The sequence below is a fragment of the Puntigrus tetrazona genome, unplaced genomic scaffold (genome assembly GCF_018831695.1).
Source record: "Puntigrus tetrazona isolate hp1 unplaced genomic scaffold, ASM1883169v1 S000000003, whole genome shotgun sequence".
In the NCBI taxonomy this organism is placed as follows: domain Eukaryota; kingdom Metazoa; phylum Chordata; class Actinopteri; order Cypriniformes; family Cyprinidae; genus Puntigrus; species Puntigrus tetrazona.
Genome location: NW_025047683.1, coordinates 4,644,950 through 4,659,081, shown reverse-complemented (window position 1 = coordinate 4,659,081; position 14,132 = coordinate 4,644,950).

Sequence of the window (14,132 nt, the reverse complement as noted above, 5' to 3'; positions counted from 1 at the left end):
CCCAATAAAGAGTTACTGTGTCAGGTTAGTCTGTGAGGTAGGCCTTAAAAACTGTCATCAGGGCCTTAATTAAATAAAATCATGCCCATAAAGTGTTATTGTAGCAGAGGTTAGTCAGTGGCGCAGGCCTTATAGAAAACATTCATCGAGGGCCTTTATTAAATAAAATCATGCCCAATAAAGAGTTACTGTGTGGGGTCAGTCTGTGAGCGCAGGCCTTATAGAAAACATTTTCCAGGGCCTTTATTAAATAAAATCACGCCCAATAAAGAGTTACTGTGTCGGGTTAGTCTGTGAGGGCAGGCCTTATACAAAACATTCATCGAGGGCCTTTATTAAATAAAATCATGCCCAATGAAGAGTTACTGTGTCGGGGTTAGTCTGTGGCGCAGGCCTTATAGAAAACATTCATCCAGGGCCTTTATTAAATACAATCATGCCCAATAAAGCGTTAATGTGTCGGGTTAGTCTGTGGCGCAGGCCTTAAAGAAAACTGTCATCCAGGGCCTTTATTAAATAAAATCATGCCCAATGAAGCGTTACTGTGTCGGGTTAGTCTGTGGCGCAGGCCTTATAGAAACCATTTTTCCAGGGCCTTTATTAAATAAAATCATGCCCAATAAAGCGTTACTGTGTCGGGTTAGTCTGTGGCGCAGGCCTTATAGAAAACATTTTCCAGGGCCTTTATTAAGTAAAATCATGCCCAACAAAGAGTTACTGTGTCGGGTTAGTCTGTGAGCGCAGGCCTTATAGAAAACATTGTTCCAGGGCCTTTATTAAATAAAATCATGCCCAATGAAGCGTTACTGTGTCGGGTTAGTCTGTGGCGCAGGCCTTATAGAAAACTTTTTTTCCAGGGCCTTTATTAAATAAAATCATGCCCAATAAAGCGTTACTGTGTCGGGTTAGTCTGTGAGCGCAGGCCTTATAGAAAACATTTTTCCAGGGCCTTTATTAAGTAAAATCATGCCCAACAAAGAGTTACTGTGTCGGGTTAGTCTGTGAGCGCAGGCCTTATAGAAAACATTGTTCCAGGGCCTTTATTAAATAAAATCATGCCCAATGAAGCGTTACTGTGTCGGGTTAGTCTGTGGCGCAGGCCTTATAGAAAACATTCAATCAGGGCCTTTATTAAATAAAAACATGCCCAAATAAGTGCTATTGTGATGGGGTTAGTCTGTGACCCCAGGCCCTGTGTAAAACTGTCACCCAGGGCCTTTATAGAGTAAAATCATGCCCAATAAGGTTAGGGTTAGGGTTAGGGTTAGGGTTAGGGTTAGGGTTAGGGTTAGGGCTAGGGTTAGGGTTAGGGTTAGGGGTTTGGGTTAGGGTTAGGGTTAGGGCTAGGGTTAGGGTTAGGGTTAGGGTTAGGGCTGGGGTTAGGGTTAGGGTTAGGGTTAGGGTTAGGGTTAGGGTTAGGGTTAGGGTTAGGGTTAGGGTTAGGGTTAGGGCTAGGGTTAGGGTTAGGGTTAGGGTTAGGGTTAGGGTTAGGGTTAGTCTGTGTGCTTGGGCCTTATAGAAAACATTCATCAGGGCCTTTATTAAATAAAATCATGCCCAAATAAGTGTTATTGTGATGGGGTTAGTCTGTGAGCGCAGGCCTTATAGAAAACATTCATCCAGGGTCTCTATTAAATAAAATCATGCCCAATAAAGGTGTTACTGTGTAGGGGTTAGTCTGTGAGCGCAGGCCCTTTGTAAAACATTCATCCAGGGCCTTTATTAAATAATATCATGCCCAAATAAGTGTTATTGTGATGGGGTTAGTCTGTGAGCGCAGGCCTTATAGAAAACATTCATCAGGGCCTTTATTAAATAAAATCATGCCCAAATAAGTGTTATTGTGATAGGGTTAGTCTGTGAGCGCAGGCCTTATAGAAAACATTCATCCAGGGCCTTTATAGAATAAAATCATGCCCAAATAAGTGTTATTGTGATGGGGTTAGTCTGTGAGTGCAGGCCTTATAGAAAACATTCCTCCAGGGCCTTTATTAAATAAAATCATGCCCAATAAGGCGCTACTGTGTCGGGTTAGTCTGTGAGCGCAGGCCTTTGTAGAAAACATTCATCAGGGCCTTTTTAAATAAAATCATGCCCAAATAAGTGTTATTGTGATGGGGTTAGTCTGTGAGCGCAGGCCTTATAGAAAACATTCATCCAGGGCCTTTATAGAATAAAATCATGCCCACATAAGTGTTATTGTGATGGGGTTAGTCTGTGAGCGCAGGCCTTATAGAAAACATTCATCCAGGGCCTTTATAGAAAAAAAATTATGCCCAATAAGGTGTTAGTGTGTAGGGTTAGTCTGTGAGCGCAGGCCCTTTGTAAAACATTCATCAGGGCGAGAATGAAATAAAGCGATGCCCATTAAAGTGTTACTGCGTTGGGGTTAATGTGAGCCCAGGCCCTTTGGAAAATTGAAATCCAGACACGGGGGTTCGTAAATGTGTGTGTCCGAAGTCGCTCTTAACCCGGCCTTGATCGGCTGTGCGAGCGCCTGGATGTCTGGGCGTAGGTTTTGAGCGGCAAAAAATCCTCCAGGGTGGAGGGTCGAGTGGGAAAGCGTCCGAGAAGTCGCACTTAACCCGGCCGAGATCGGCTGAAATATGCGCCTGGATGTTTGGACTTAGGTTTTGAAAGCAAAAAAAAAAATCCTCCAGGGTGGCGAAGTCGAGTGGGAAAGCGTCCGGGAAGTCGCACTTAACCCGGCCGAGATCGTCTGAAATATGCGCCTGGATGTCTGGACTTAGGTTTTGAGCGGCAAAAAATACCTCCAGGGTGGAGAAGTCGAGTGGGAAAGCGTCGAGAAGTCGCACTTAACCCGGCCGAGATCGGCTGAAATATGCGCCTGGATGTCTGGACTTAGGTTTTGAAAGCAAAAAAATCCTCCAGGGTGGCGAAGTCGAGTGGGAAAGCGTCCGGGAAGTCGCACTTAACCCGGCGAGATCGTCTGAAATATGCGCCTGGATGTTTGGACTTAGGTTTTGAAAGCAAAAAAATCCTCCAGGGTGGCGAAGTCGAGTGGAAAGCGTCCGGAAGTCGCGCTTAACCCGGCCGAGATCGTCTGAAATATGCGCCTGGATGTCTGGACTTAGGTTTTGAGCAGCAAAAAATACCTCCAGGGTGGAGAAGTCGAGTGGGAAAGCGTCCGAGAAGTCGCGCATAACCCGGCGAGATCGGCTGAAATATGCGCCTGGATGTTTGGACTTAGGTTTGAAAGCAAAAAAAAATCCTCCAGGGTGGCGGAAGTCGAGTGGGAAAGCGTCGGGAAGTCGCGCTTAACCGGCGAGATCGTCTGAAATATGCGCCTGGATGTTTGGACTTAGGTTTTGAAAGCAAAAAATTTCCTCCAGGGTGGCGAAGTCGAGTGGGAAAGCGTCGGGAAGTCGCATAACCCGGCGAGATCGTCTGAAATATGCGCCTGGATGTTTGGACTTAGGTTTTGAAAGCAAAAAATTTCCTCCAGGGTGGCGAAGTCGAGTGGGAAAGCGTCCGGGAAGTCGCGCTTAACCCGGCGAGATCGTCTGAAATATGCGCCTGGATGTTTGGACTTAGGTTTTGAGCGAAAAAATTTCCTCCAGGAGACCCGGGTCGAGTGGGAAAGCGTCGAGAAGTCGCACTTAACCCGGCGAGATCGGCTGGATGAAGCGCCTGGATGTCTGGACTTAGGTTTTGAAAGCAAAAAAATTTCCTCCAGGGCGGCGAAGTCGAGTGGGAAAGCGTCGGGAAGGCGCACTTAACCGGACTCGATCGGTCGGATGAAGCGCCTGGATGTTTGGACTTAGGTTTTGAGCGCAAAAAAATTTCCTCCAGGGCGGCGCGAAGTCGAGTGGGAAAGCGTCCGGGAAGCGCGCTTAACCGGACTCGATCGGTCGGATGAAGCGCCTGGATGTTTGGACTTAGGTTTTGAGCGCAAAAAAATTTCCTCCAGGGCGGCGGAAGTCGAGTGGGAAAGCGTCCGGGAAGGCGCACTTAACCGGACTCGATCGGTCGGATGAAGCGCCTGGATGTTTGGACTTAGGTTTTGAGCGCCAAAAAAAATTTCCTCCAGGGCGGCGAAGTCGAGTGGGAAAGCGTCGGGGAAGCGCGCTTAACCGGACTCGATCGGTCGGATGAAGCGCCTGGATGTTTGGACTTAGGTTTTGAGCGCATAAAAATTTCCTCCAGGGCGGCGAAGTCGAGTGGGAAAGCGTCGGGAAGCGCGCTTAACCGGACTCGATCGGTCGGATGAAGCGCCTGGATGTTTGGACTTAGGTTTTGAGCGAAAAAATTTCCTCCAGGGCGGCGGAAGTCGAGTGGGAAAGCGTCGAGAAGTCGCGCTTAACCCGGCGAGATCGGCTGAAATATGCGCCTGGATGTTTGGACTTAGGTTTTGAGCGAAAAAATTTCCTCCAGGAGGCGAGTCGAGTGGGAAAGCGTCGAGAAGTCGCACTAACCCGGCGAGATCGGCTGAAATATGCGCCTGGATGTTTGGACTTAGGTTTTGAGCGAAAAAAAATTTCCTCCAGGAGGCGGGGTCGAGTGGGAAAGCGTCCGAGAAGTCGCACTTAACCCGGCTGAGATCGGCTGAAATATGCGCCTGGATGTTTGGACTTAGGTTTTGAGCGAAAAAATTTCCTCCAGGAGGCGGGGTCGAGTGGGAAAGCGTCGAGAAGTCGCACTTAACCCGGCTGAGATCGGCTGAAATATGCGCCTGGATGATTTTCGTTTGAAAATTGCACTAAGTCAACCAGGGAAAGGTCCGACTTCCATACCCTCCGAGGCTCGAGTCAGGCCGACCGAGAGGCCTCTTCGGGCACGATTCAAATTTCACCGCGACCCCGGAGGTGGCCGTTTACCAGAACAACTTTTACATCAACTTTAATTTTTTTTTTTTTTTTTTTTTCTCTAAAAACTCTGAAATTCGTGCCCTGCGCGTCGCTGCTTTAACAGGGCGAGTCTGTGAGCGCAGGCCTTTGTGAAAACATTCATCAGGGCCTTTAATAAATAAAATCATACCCAAATCTGTGTTATTGTGGTGGGGTTAGTCTGTGGCGCAGGCCTTATGGAAAACATTCATCGAGGGCCTTTATTAAATAAAATCATGCCCAATAAAGAGTTAATGGGTGGGTTAGTCTGTGCGCAGGCCTTATAGAAAAACATTTTCCAGGGCCTTTATTAAATAAAATCACGCCCAATAAAGAGTTACTGTGTCGGGTTAGTCTGTGAGGCAGGCCTTAAAGAAAACTGTCATCAGGGCCTTTATTAAATAAAATCATGCCCATAAAAGTGTTATTATGCAGAGGGGTTAGTCTGTGAGCGCAGGCCTTAAAGAAAACATTTATCAGGGCCTTTATTAAATAAAATCATGCCCAATAAAGCGTTACTGTGTCGGGTTAGTCTGTGGCGCAGGCCTTATAGAAAACATTTTTCCAGGGCCTTTATTAAATAAAATCATGCCCAATAAAGCGTTACTGTGTCGGGTTAGTCTGTGGCGCAGGCCTTATAGAAAACATTTTCCAGGGCCTTTATTAAGTAAAATCATGCCCAACAAAGAGTTACTGTGTCGGGTTAGTCTGTAGCGCAGGCCTTAAAGAAAACTGTCATCAGGGCCTTTATTAAATAAAATCATGCCCATAAGAGTGTTATTATTGTAGAGGGGTTAGTCAGTGAGCGCAGTGCTTATAGAAAACATTTTCCAGGGCCTTTATTAAATAAAATCACGCCCAATAAAGCGTTACTGTGTCGGGTTAGTCTGTGAGCGCAGGCCTTATAGAAAAACATTTTCCAGGGCCTTTATTAAATAAAATCACGCCCAATAAAGAGTTACTGTGTCGGGTTAGTCTGTGAGGTAGGCCTTAAAGAAAACTGTCATCAGGGCCTTAATTAAATAAAATCATGCCCATAAAGTGTTATTATAGCAGAGGTTAGTCAGTGGCGCAGGCCTTATAGAAAACATTCATCGAGGGCCTTTATTAAATAAAATCATGCCCAATAAAGAGTTACTGTGTCGGGGTCAGTCTGTGGCGCAGGCCTTATAGAAAACATTTTCCAGGGCCTTTATTAAATAAAATCACGCCCAATAAAGAGTTACTGTGTCGGGTTAGTCTGTGGCGCAGGCCTTATAGAAAAACATTCATCGAGGGCCTTTATTAAATAAAATCACGCCCAATAAAGCGTTACTGTGTCGGGTTAGTCTGTGGCGCAGGCCTTATAGAAAAACATTTTTCCAGGGCCTTTATTAAATAAAATCACGCCCAATAAAGAGTTACTGTGTCGGGTTAGTCTGTGAGGTAGGCCTTAAAGAAACTGTCATCAGGGCCTTAATTAAATAAAATCATGCCCATAAGAGTGTTATTATAGCAGGGGTTAGTCAGTGGCGCAGGCCTTATAGAAAACATTCATCGAGGCCTTTATTAAATAAAATCATGCCCAATAAAGAGTTACTGTGTCGGGGTCAGTCTGTGGCGCAGGCCTTATAGAAAACATTTTCCAGGGCCTTTATTAAATAAAATCACGCCCAATAAAGAGTTACTGTGTCGGGTTAGTCTGTGAGGCAGGCCTTATACAAAACATTCATCGAGGCCTTTATTAAATAAAATCATGCCCAATGAAGAGTTACTGTGTCGGGGTTAGTCTGTGGCGCAGGCCTTATAGAAAACATTCATCCAGGGCCTTTATTAAATACAATCATGCCCAATAAAGCGTTAATGTGTCGGGTTAGTCTGTGGCGCAGGCCTTAAAAAAACTGTCATCAGGGCCTTTATTAAATAAAATCATGCCCAATGAAGCGTTACTGTGTCGGGTTAGTCTGTGGCGCAGGCCTTATAGAAACCATTTTTCCAGGGCCTTTATTAAATAAAATCATGCCCAATAAAGCGTTACTGTGTCGGGTTAGTCTGTGAGCGCAGGCCTTATAGAAAACATTTTCCAGGGCCTTTATTAAGTAAAATCATGCCCAACAAAGAGTTACTGTGTCGGGTTAGTCTGTGAGCGCAGGCCTTATAGAAAACATTGTTCCAGGGCCTTTATTAAATAAAATCATGCCCAATGAAGCGTTACTGTGTCGGGTTAGTCTGTGGCGCAGGCCTTATAGAAAACATTTTTCCAGGGCCTTTATTAAATAAAATCATGCCCAATAAAGCGTTACTGTGTCGGGTTAGTCTGTGAGCGCAGGCCTTATAGAAAACATTTTTCCAGGGCCTTTATTAAGTAAAATCATGCCCAACAAAGAGTTACTGTGTCGGGTTAGTCTGTGAGCGCAGGCCTTATAGAAAACATTGTTCCAGGGCCTTTATTAAATAAAATCATGCCCAATGAAGCGTTACTGTGTCGGGTTAGTCTGTGGCGCAGGCCTTATAGAAAACATTCAATCAGGGCCTTTATTAAATAAAAACATGCCCAAATAAGTGCTATTGTGATGGGGTTAGTCTGTGACCCCAGGCCCTGTGTAAAACTGTCACCCAGGGCCTTTATAGAGTAAAATCATGCCCAATAAGGTTAGGGTTAGGGTTAGGGTTAGGGTTAGGGTTAGGGTTAGGGTTAGGGCTAGGGTTAGGGTTAGGGTTAGGGTTTGGGTTAGGGTTAGGGTTAGGGCTGGGGTTAGGGTTAGGGTTAGGGTTAGGGCTGGGGTTAGGGTTAGGGTTAGGGTTAGGGTTAGGGTTAGGGTTAGGGTTAGGGTTAGGGTTAGGGTTAGGGTTAGGGCTAGGGTTAGGGTTAGGGTTAGGGTTAGGGTTAGGGTTAGTCTGTGGCGCATGGCCTTATAGAAAACATTCATCAGGGCCTTTATTAAATAAAATCATGCCCAAATAAGTGTTATTGTGATGGGGTTAGTCTGTGAGCGCAGGCCTTATAGAAAACATTCATCCAGGGTCTCTATTAAATAAAATCATGCCCAATAAGGTGTTACTGTGTAGGGTTAGTCTGTGAGCGCAGGCCCTTTGTAAAACATTCATCCAGGGCCTTTATTAAATAATATCATGCCCAAATAAGTGTTATTGTGATGGGGTTAGTCTGTGAGCGCAGGCCTTATAGAAAACATTCATCCAGGGCCTTTATTAAATAAAATCATGCCCAAATAAGTGTTATTGTGATAGGGTTAGTCTGTGGCGCAGGCCTTATAGAAAACATTCATCCAGGGCCTTTATAGAATAAAATCATGCCCAAATAAGTGTTATTGTGATGGGGTTAGTCTGTGAGTGCAGGCCTTATAGAAAACATTCCTCCAGGGCCTTTATTAAATAAAATCATGCCCAATAAGGCGCTACTGTGTCGGAGTTAGTCTGTGAGCGCAGGCCTTTGTAGAAAACATTCATCAGGGCCTTTTTAAATAAAATCATGCCCAAATAAGTGTTATTGTGATGGGGTTAGTCTGTGAGCGCAGGCCTTATAGAAAACATTCATCAGGGCCTTTATAGAATAAAATCATGCCCACATAAGTGTTATTGTGATGGGGTTAGTCTGTGAGCGCAGGCCTTATAGAAAACATTCATCCAGGGCCTTTATAGAAAAAAATTATGCCCAATAAGGTGTTAGTGTGTAGGGTTAGTCTGTGGCGCAGGCCCTTTGTAAAACATTCATCCAGGCGAGAATGAAATAAAGCGATGCCCATTAAAGTGTTACTGCGTTGGGGTTAATGTGAGCCCAGGCCCTTTGGAAAATTGAAATCCAGACACGGGGGTTCGTAAATGTGTGTGTCCGAGAAGTCGCTCTTAACCCGGCCTTGATCGGCTGTGCAGCGCCTGGATGTCTGGGCGTAGGTTTTGAGCGCAAAAAATCCTCCAGGGTGGAGAGGTCGAGTGGGAAAGCGTCCGAGAAGTCGCACTTAACCGGCCGAGATCGGCTGAAATATGCGCCTGGATGTTTGGACTTAGGTTTTGAAAGCAAAAAAATCCTCCAGGGTGGCGGGGGTCGAGTGGAAAGCGTCCGGGAAGTCGCACTTAACCGGCCGAGATCGTCTGAAATATGCGCCTGGATGTCTGGACTTAGGTTTTGAGCGGCAAAAATACCTCCAGGGTGGAGGGTCGAGTGGGAAAGCGTCGAGAAGTCGCACTTAACCCGGCGAGATCGGCTGAAATATGCGCCTGGATGTCTGGACTTAGGTTTTGAAAGCAAAAAAATCCTCCAGGGTGGCGAAGTCGAGTGGGAAAGCGTCCGGGAAGTCGCACTTAACCCGGCGAGATCGTCTGAAATATGCGCCTGGATGTTTGGACTTAGGTTTTGAAAGCAAAAAAATCCTCCAGGGTGGCGAAGTCGAGTGGGAAAGCGTCCGGGAAGTCGCACTTAACCCGGCCGAGATCGTCTGAAATATGCGCCTGGATGTCTGGACTTAGGTTTTGAGCGCTTAAAAAAAAATACCTCCAGGGTGGAGAAGTCGAGTGGGAAAGCGTCGAGAAGTCGCACTTAACCGGCCGAGATCGGCTGAAATATGCGCCTGGATGTTTGGACTTAGGTTTTGAAAGCAAAAAAAATCCTCCAGGGTGGCGAAGTCGAGTGGGAAAGCGTCCGGGAAGTCGCACTTAACCCGGCCGAGATCGTCTGAAATATGCGCCTGGATGTTTGGACTTAGGTTTTGAAAGCAAAAAATTTCCTCCAGGGTGGCGGGAAGTCGAGTGGGAAAGCGTCCGGGAAGTCGCACTTAACCGGCGAGATCGTCTGAAATATGCGCCTGGATGTTTGGACTTAGGTTTTGAAAGCAAAAAAATTTCCTCCAGGGTGGCGCGAAGTCGAGTGGGAAAGCGTCGGGAAGTCGCGCTTAACCGGCGAGATCGTCTGAAATATGCGCCTGGATGTTTGGACTTAGGTTTTGAACGAAAAAAAATTTCCTCCAGGGAGACCGGGGTCGAGTGGGAAAGCGTCGAAGTCGCGCTTAACCCGGCCGAGATCGGCTGGATGAAGCGCCTGGATGTCTGGACTTAGGTTTTGAAAGCAAAAAAAATTTCCTCCAGGACGGCGAAGTCGAGTGGGAAAGCGTCCGGGAAAGCGCATAACCGGACTCGATCGGTCGGATGAAGCGCCTGGATGTTTGGACTTAGGTTTTGAGCGCAAAAAAATTTCCTCCAGGGCGGCGAAGTCGAGTGGGAAAGCGTCCGGGAAGGCGCACTTAACCCGGACTCGATCGGTCGGATGAAGCGCCTGGATGTTTGGACTTAGGTTTTGAACGCAAAAAAATTTCCTCCAGGACGGCGGGGGTCGAGTGGGAAAGCGTCCGGGAAGGCGCGCTTAACCGGACTCGATCGGTCGGATGAAGCGCCTGGATGTTTGGACTTAGGTTTTGAGCGAAAAAAATTTCCTCCAGGGCGGCGAAGTCGAGTGGGAAAGCGTCCGGGAAGGCGCACTTAACCCGGACTCGATCGGTCGGATGAAGCGCCTGGATGTTTGGACTTAGGTTTTGAACGAAAAAAAATTTCCTCCAGGACGGCGAAGTCGAGTGGGAAAGCGTCCGGGAAAGCGCGCTTAACCGGACTCGATCGGTCGGATGAAGCGCCTGGATGTTTGGACTTAGGTTTTGAGCGAAAAAAATTTCCTCCAGGGCGGCGAAGTCGAGTGGGAAAGCGTCGGGAAGGCGCACTTAACCCGGACTCGATCGGTCGGATGAAGCGCCTGGATGTTTGGACTTAGGTTTTGAGCGAAAAAAAATTTCCTCCAGGGCGGCGAAGTCGAGTGGGGAAAGCGTCCGGGAAGGCGCATAACCGGACTCGTCGGTCGGATGAAGCGCCTGGATGTTTGGACTTAGGTTTTGAGCGAAAAAAATTTCCTCCAGGGCGGCGAAGTCGAGTGGGAAAGCGTCGGGAAGGCGCACTTAACCGGACTCGATCGGTCGGATGAAGCGCCTGGATGATTTTCGTTTGAAAATTGCACTAAGTCAACCCGGGAAAGGTCCGACTTCCATACCCTCCGAGGCTCGAGTCAGGCCGACCGAGAGGCCTCCTCCGGGCATGATTCAAATTTTCCCGCGACCCTGGAGGTGGCCGTTTACACAGAACAACTTTTACATGGGTACGATTTACGGTGAGCGCGTGTTTTTGTGGACTTAGTCTCTGGCGAAAAAAAGTCGAAAAAGCGACTAAGTCCATATCGACTTAGGTTTTGAGCGCAATCTTTCTGAAGCTCCGGGCGAGGAGCTATCGAGCGCTTCACCTGAAACACGGACACAGGCGCCCGAGAGAGGGCGTTCGGCGGCGGGCGTCCCCTCGGCCCGAAAGCGTGATCGATTGGGGCGCGCGCGCGCCCTAGCCTAGAGACCCCACCCGGCCAGCCCGCTGCCGCTATGGCGTCGGGAGTGCCTGGCAGAGGGCACGGCGTGCAATGGGTTTACGTTTGGGCTTTGACAGCGCGCCGCGCGCCGGGCAATTTGGGCGTTCGTTACGAGCAGGCCCCCTCAGCCCGAGGAAGGCGCCGAACCCGCCGGAGGAGGCCTGAGCGGCGGTCAGGCGCGAGAGTCCGTCACGGCGGGCGTGGAGGCAGAAACGCGGCAGCGTCCGGCGCGCGCGGCGGGTACCCCGTCCCGTGAACACACACTTTTCGGCGTCGGCGCGATCCCAGCGGCCACCCACCCCAGCAGCGACCCCGCCGGGAAGGTTCGAGCAGCGCGTCGCCCTATGGCGGCGGTCTTAGCCGAGGTCAAGCGGGGTCTGCCCAGGCCCCCTCCTCAGGCGGACTGAGACCGTGTGTGAAGCAAAAAGCAGCGCCAGCGTCGGTTGGTCCCCTCGACCCACAGGGGGTTACCTGGTTGATCCTGCCAGTAACATATGCTTGTCTCAAAGATTAAGCCATGCAGGTCTAAGTGCACCACGGCGGTACAGTGAAACTGCGAATGGCTCATTAAATCAGTTATGGTCCCTTTGATCGCTCCACCCGGTACTTGGATAACTGTGGCAATTCCAGAGCTAATACATGCAAGCAGCGCCGGCCGGGCGACCGCCCTCCTCGCGGGGGCGGAGGCTGAAGGCAGCGATGCATTTATCAGATCCAAAACCCATCCGGGCCCCGAGATCCGTCCTCGGACCGGTACCTTTGGTGACTCTAGATAACCTCGGGCGATCGCTCGCCCTTCGCGGCGGCGGCGATTCATTCAGTGTCTGCCTATCAACTTTCGATGGTACATCAGGCGCCTACCATGGTGACCACGGGTGGCGGGAATCAGGGTTCGATTCGGAGAGGAGCCTGAGAAGCGGCTACCACATCCAAGGAAGGCAGCAGGCGCGCAAATTACCCATTTCCGACTCGGGAGGTAGTGCGAAAAATAACAATACAGGTCTCTTTCGAGGCCCTGTAATTGGAATAGCGTATCTTAAACACATGGGCGAGGACCCATTGGAGGGCAAGTCTGGTGCCAGCAGCGCGCGGTAATTCCAGCTCAATAGCGTATATTAAAGTTGCTGCAGTTAAAAAGCTCGTAGTTGGATCTCGGGATCTGGCTGGCGGTCCGCCCGAGAGGCGAGCCACCGCCCGTCCCAGGTCCCTGCCTCGGCGCCCCGGATGCCCTTGGCTGGGTGTCGGTCCGAGGGCCAAAGCGTTTACTTTGAAAAAATTAGAGTGTTCAAAGCAGGCGGCGTCGCCGCTGAATACGCAGCTAGGAATAATGGAATAGGACTCGGTTCTATTTTGTGGGTTTCTGGAACCGGAGCCATGATTAAGAGGGCGGCGGGGCATTCGTATTGCGCGCTAGAGGTGAAATTCTTGGACCCGGCGCAAGGCGGGACAGCGAAAGCATTTGCCAAGAATGTTTTCATTAATCAAACGAAAGTCGGAGGTTTGAAGGCGATCAGATACCGTCGTAGTTCCGACCGTAAGCGATGCCGACCAGCGATCGGCGGCGTTATTCCCATGACCCGCCGGGCAGCGTGCGGGAAACCACAGTCTTTGGGTTCGGGAGTATGGTTGCAAAGCTGAAACTTAAAGGAATTGCGGAAGGCACCACCAGGAGTGGAGCCTGCGGCTTAATTTGACTCAACACGGGAAACCTCACCCGGCCGGACACGGAAAGGATTGACAGATTGATAGCTCTTTCTCGATTCTGTGGGTGGTGGTGCATGGCGTTCTTAGTTGGTGGAGGCGATTTGTCTGGTTCATTCCGATGCGAGCGAGACTCCGGCTTGCTAAATAGTGGCGCGGCCACTTGGGTCGGCGTCAAAAACTTCTTAGAGGACAAGTGGCGTTCAGCCACGCGAGATGGAGCAATAACAGGTCTGTGATGCCCTTAGATGTCGGGGCTGCGCGCGCCACAATGGGCGGATCAGCGTGTGTCTACCCTGCGCCGAGAGCGCGGTGCCAGCTGAACCCGCTCGTGATCGGGACTGGGGATTGAAACTATTTCCCATCAACGAGAATTCCCAGTAAGCGCGGGTCATAAGCTCGCGTTGATTAAGTCCCTGCCCTTTGTACACACCGCCCGTCGCTACTACCGATTGGATGGTTTAGTGAGGTCCTCGGACCCGGCCCCGCCCGGGCCCCTCGCGAGAGCTCTGGCGGGCGCGCCGGGAAGGCGATCAAACTTGACTATCTAGAGGAAGTAAAAGTCGTAACAAGGTTTCCGTGGGTGAACCTGCGGAAGGATCGTGCTCGGCCCGGCCCGATCCATGAAACCGCCCGGGCGGAGGCCTAGCCCACCTCCCCGTCTCAAGCTCGGAGTGCGCGGCAGAGGCGGCGGCTCGGCGCGGCCTCTCCCCTCGGGCACCAGCGAAAGCGCAGGCGCGATAAGAAAAAAAGGAACTTGACTGTCGCTGCACTCGGCGGCCCCCGCTTTCAGCGGCGGGGCTGAGCCGGGGCCCTGGCGAGTACCATACGGCCTCGGGACCGTGGGTTCAAAGTCTCCTCCCGCGAAGAGAGGCGCCCGTCGGGGTAAAAAACCTCTATCCTATTTTACTCTATGATCCAGCGGCGTGGCCGAGAGGTCTGCCGCTCAAAAACCCAAGGCGGCAAAGAACGCACAAAAACCTAAGGCGAAGCGGAGAGAGAGATCCGCGAGAAGAGCGCCGTTCCCCTGGGAGAAGCAGCGCACCTCCCGCGGAGGCAGAGCAACCTACGCGGCGCCCATGACTGTCGCTGCACTCGGCGGGCCCCTGCTTTCCAGCGGCGGGGCGAGCCGAGAACCCTGGCGGAGTACCCATACGGCCTCCGGGACCGTGGGTTCAAAGTCTCCTCCCGAAGGA